The sequence below is a fragment of the Lactuca saligna genome, chromosome 4 (assembly GCF_052625555.1).
Source record: "Lactuca saligna cultivar CGN05327 chromosome 4, ASM5262555v1, whole genome shotgun sequence".
NCBI lineage: Eukaryota > Viridiplantae > Streptophyta > Magnoliopsida > Asterales > Asteraceae > Lactuca > Lactuca saligna.
In genome coordinates, this window is record NC_136420.1 from 205,733,816 (window position 1) to 205,739,499 (window position 5,684).

At 29.4% G+C, this 5,684-nt stretch overlaps 1 long non-coding RNA gene across 2 annotated transcripts; it reads right to left on the reverse strand.

Annotated features, from left to right (window-relative positions):
• Positions 1 to 937: 937 nt before the first annotated feature.
• On the reverse strand, positions 938 to 3,489 carry LOC145043266 (uncharacterized). Of its 2 annotated transcripts, none has more exons than XR_013680931.1 (7): positions 3,171 to 3,489; positions 2,941 to 3,007; positions 2,492 to 2,861; positions 2,011 to 2,121; positions 1,722 to 1,820; positions 1,544 to 1,643; positions 938 to 1,446 (listed from the first exon to the last, which is right to left on the reverse strand). It is a non-coding gene; the product is annotated as an uncharacterized LOC145043266 (long non-coding RNA). The 2 variants fall into 2 exon arrangements; XR_013680932.1 differs by having other exon boundaries at positions 939 to 1,446; positions 2,011 to 2,114; positions 3,171 to 3,488.
• Positions 3,490 to 5,684: the final 2,195 nt, after the last annotated feature.

Consider the following 5,684-nt stretch of genomic DNA (forward strand, 5'->3'; position numbering starts at 1 on the left):
AATACATAAATAAAGGAATTTATACAAATTAAATTTAATCAATAAAATAACCACTAGAATTTTTTGTATTGATTATAAAATATTTGGAGTCTAATAAAATTATAACATTTACCTTTTAGGAATAAAATAATATTTACGAGTCTCACTAAGTTTTTTTTTTGGGGTGAATAAAATAACACCAATGACATTTTCATTCCACATTTCTTTTCTTTCTTTCCAAATCATAATTGAACGAAGAAAGAAGATCCTAATATCAACTCTTTTTTGAAACTTACCGCATATTTACCATCTCTCCAATCTAATTGTTATTATTTGAATCCTCAAAAAAAAATAATAATAATAAATAAATAAAAAATAAAAAAATAATAAAAAAAGATCAAACAAAATTTATGACCATTTAAGTGCTTATCTTTATAATCAAGACAATAATCTTTCAATCTTTGCAATTGCTCCATCAAAATTCACTACAAAATAAAATGCCAATTAGTGACCAAAACGAAATGGTCACTAACAGTAGAACGATTCATCACAAAATGATTTAGTGACGAAGATTACAGTCGTCACTTTTCGTCACTATAGGTCCGTCACAAAATCGATTTGTGACCAATATTGAATATGGTCACTAAATAGTGACTAAAATATACTCGTCAGTAAATATGTGACGACCCGTTTCGTCACTGAATATTGTCACTTATTGAAGAAAGTCGTCACTGTTTTATTCATTTAGTGACGAATTTTAATGACCACAAAAATGTCACTGGTTTTCATTACCATATTAATGACCATAGTGACCAAAAAGTGGTCACTAAATATTTACTGTTAGAGACCAAAAAAGTGGTCACTAATCAGAAAAATACAAGAAAAGACGATACTTACAATGTTGATGTAATTGCTATAAATTAAAAAAAATACTTAATTATTTCAGTGATAATGTTTAATGTTTTAATAAAATTACAATAACTAAACCAAACCCAATACAATCAATCAAACCTCATATTAGCTTCCAATAAATGTGTTCTATTATCTTGAAACTTGCTCATTTTTTCTTTACAAAACATTACTAGAACTAGTGTATTTCATGACTGTAACCACCTACATATGGCATTTCCATTCAACTTAATTACAACTAAGCATCCAGGGAGTAAGATACGCATCCTTTATTTCCATATTGTAATAGGGATTGGAAGTTGATTAATTCTCCTTACATCCTGTAGTTAACCTAAAAGTTCATAAGCTAAATGCATTAAAAAAACATGGTTGTTGCTCACTTGTTGCCACTTGTACTACAGTCTTCATGGTTGTTGCTCATTGTGCCACATGGGTATCATTCTTCAGTGCCAGGTGAATCCATGTCAGCATTAGCAAGCTTATTGGATCCATTTCTGGCTTCAACAGATAAAGTGGATTCCGATTCTGATGGTTCATGTCCTATCTTCATTCCTTCACCTAAGAAAAAAAAAATTAATTGATCCAATTCCATTCAATTTAATTGTGATTCCATTCCATGATTTCCATCATACCAAATAGAGTCTTATCTACTTACATGAAGGGTTTGGAGCACCGACAATGCCCCTATACACACAATACTCATGAATAAGTTCATCAAGCATGGTGGTGTCTAATCTCATCTGACACACTTCATTCTATTAACATCCAGGGTTAAAAACGTCATTTCATAGAATGAGTAGCAATTCTAATTGACCATTATAATGTAAGCTTACCTGAAATGCTTGGAATAGATCACCCTTTGCAAATTTTAAGCTGTCAACTGCCCCTTGTCTTGTAAGCTCAAAAGCATGTGCAAGTGCTTGTATATCCACCTGATATCAGATATAAAAAAAGCTATTATATAATGAATAAGCTATTATATAAATGAATACTCATAAATCTAACTTTGAATTGCAAAGTGGCATATTGAAAGAGATTTCCTTCGATACATAGTAACAAAAAGAGTTAGAAGTTGGGAAAAAAAAAGAATAAAATAGCCTGGATGAAAGTAATGAGATGTACTTGTTCTTTTAGAAGTGATCTCAAGCTTTGTGTTGATTAGGATACATAAGCATTGCATGCACCATTAAGGTTAGTGAACATTTTCACAATTTGTCCAGTGCAGGCTGTAAACTTGAAAGAAAATGCATGTCAGAATAATCAGCTTATAAAGAGTATAAAAAGATAATTACATTTAAAAAAAAACTGTTGTAGAATAAGTTACAAATGCTCTTGTGCAGCATGAGATAAAGGCTTTGATATGAGGGTAAAGACAATGCTGATATAATTGAAGGAAGTAGAGAGCATTGTGGATACACCCACAAGATGTCTCTTCCACCACAAAGCAAAAACTTGCCATCTAAGCGTGTACTAGCTGTTGTAACCACTAATAATAAAACCTCCAAGGTGTAAGAATTGTCATGAATGGTTACAACCATATACAAAATACACAAACACCCTAAAAAATCCCAATTATGTAATTACAATTAAAATATCCACGTACATTCTAGCAGAAGGAGTGGGGATAATCAATTCGAAGGTGGCATCCATCGTCACCATCATCTTCTTCTGTCATACTTTCTGAATAACAACCACCACTGCTACTGTTTCTGCTCCGGCTACTACTACTCGTGAAATTAGTCACTGATCTGTTACTCCCCAAGCTGCTTGTATAACTAGTAGGGTTGTTGGAATCACTATAATGATTCATCAAACCATCGGTCTCTTCACTATAATAATTTTACCAGTGATCGATGTCCCTTGTTTGGGGTATGCATGTCTGGCATTTTTGCAACAACATTGCCTTTGTTTTCTTCCTTAAACCCCTTGTTCTTCCTTATAAGATTTTTTTATTAACCATAAGAGCAATACATCTACATACAATACATATCAGATCAAATACACATGATACAACAATTCACATACAAACACAAAAAAACTGAGAAAAATCACCTTGAGAAAGTCACTGTTCACGACGAACATCAAGTTTGCTCTGCTTAAATTTGGCGGTCCTATTCACCTTCAACATTGAAAAAAAAACAGGTTACATCGTAACAAAAAACAAGAAGAACTTCCTATTTTCCCAAAAAGAAAAAAATCAACACGTTTCTGTCGCAACTATCCATCAATCAAATGATACGCTTCATAAAATCAAACAATTGAATAGAATTCAATAAATGTACCCGCTTTTTCTTGCCAATTTCCTTCGGATTTGAAACCGCAATCGGGATCGAATCGTAAACCATGGCGATCGAATCGTAAACCATGGCTGATGAATTCTTAAAAAAAAACCCTAGAAAATTCGTTTTGAAAAAACCTCTGAATCAAAAAAAACAAGAGAAATTTCTCGAAGAGCAAAGATATCGATTAAGAGAAAACGATGTATATCTAGGATTGAGAGAATGCGAAAAGATTGAATTTTGGTGTGGATAGATAACAGAATTTGCTCTATTTCTTTCGCCTTTTTGGCAACGCATGAAACAAACTCTGCCCTCAAGTTGTCCTTTTATAGTTGCCTATTTACAAGTATACCCTTCAGACTAATTTTCAAATGATGGCGATGATGGGTTAATGGATCGTAAAAAGGTCCGACTCGTAATCTTTTTTATTACTTGGAAAAAGGCTTTTATATAAAAATATAAAGTATGTATAAAATAAATTGACGGCTGATTATTTAATTTGTATAAGAAACAAATATATAATTACTCTTTGAAAAGTGTACCATCTTACCCAAAAAAAAAAAAAAACAAAGCTAATTTAACGCATATATTTCTGCCAGTTTTTCTTATGGATAATATAATTAAATCAAAAATAGTAAAATAAAGGCATTTTTGTAATTTTACATTAATAAGTTATAAGCAATTTTCTTATCGATGAAATTAATGAAAAATAGAAATGACGTTTATGACTTTGAAATTGTAAAACAATGATTTCTTTTCCTTTTGTAATTTTCCAATTACCGTAATATTATGGTCACAAAATTTCCGAAATTCTAACTCATATCCAATGACCGTTACTCTATTGTCGCATTGTTTCTCTGTGTAAAAAATCGTTTGTATACTTTTTCTGATTATACTAGTGACCATTATTTTCTAGTCACTAACTTTTTTCATGTAGTGACAACTATTATGTCGTCACCATGTGTACGGTTTGAAAATATAAATACAACCCAAGACTTTTTTTTTTCTAAAATGTTTCTCTTTTTTTTTTTTCAATTTTTTCCAAATATTATCATAGTAAATATGTTTGGTATGGACCGGTCAATGTAATGAGTTTTTGTAAAATTATGTGTAAAAAAAAACAAAGTTGTTGTCATTTTCAAAAATAAAAAATATTAATTAAAAATATTTTAATTTTTATTAATTAAAAATTATATATATATATATATATATATATATATATATATATATATATATATATATATATATATATATATATATATATATATATATATATATATATATATATATATAGTCAGTTACCATTGTTTTATGATCACTAATTGTTTTTTAATTGTAATTCATTAGTGACCACTATTGAGTGGTCACTAATTGTTTTTCCCCATTTAAGTAGTTTTCAATAATGAAAGAGTAAGTATGTGGTTTTGAATAATTGTAGTCAGTTACCACTATTTTTGGTTACTATTTTTTTTTGTCATTAAGCTCCTAGCACAGTGACCATTATTCTTAGTCACTATATTGTTAACATAGTGACCACTATTTTTAGTCACTAACTAGTTGTTATGATATGAAATAAAAGAAATTTAATTTTTTTTGTGGTTTAGTGACCGAGTTAGTGACTACCACATAGAATTAGTCATTAAATTTATAGGATTACCAAAATTAGTGACCATTTAATTTTTAGTGACTAAAAGATGCTTTCAGTAACCAAATTTTAGGTCGTCACTAAAAATTAGTCACTGATAAGGACTTTTTTTTTAGTGATTCCAACATGGTCGATATAATTACCAAAAATGACCACCTTTAAGACTTTCACACCAACTCTTACAAGGTATAGACTAATGACCCTTAAAATTTAGAAAATCCATTTTGTAACAAATACCCCTCGTTTTACAAAGTATTACCTAATGTTCTTTCATAAAGGTTTTAGTAATGGAAGATGATCTTGAAAATGTTTTCCACGTACATTAAGCAGAAGCAAATTTTGAATCATTCAGGCTCAAAACACCTAAAACAAATTTACATAAGCCTTCTTCAAAATCTTCACAACACAAACATGTTGTAACCAATATTGAACGACTAAAACTCAAGTGAAGTGTTATTTACACGCTTAAAAGGCTAATGGTATCTTTTGTGTGCCTCTATTTCACAACATTCAGGTCATTGATGAATTTTCTCCAATACTACACGTTTATTACCTTGTATAATCTTTTTTTTTTTTTTTTTTGAAATTTCAAAATGACTTTAAACTTTAAGCTTTCATCCTATTGCCAAACAAACCCAAATTCAACAAAATATGGTAAGTGGCATTTATGGTTTATTAATTAGGAAAATGATAAAAATCTACTTGAGATATATATTTATTCATGAAGATTATTATATATATATATATATATATATATATATATATATATATATATATATATATATATATATATATATATATATATATATTAAAAATATAAAAGAGCAATCCTTAGTTTCTACTCGTCTGGACAATTAGTAAGCAAAATAATG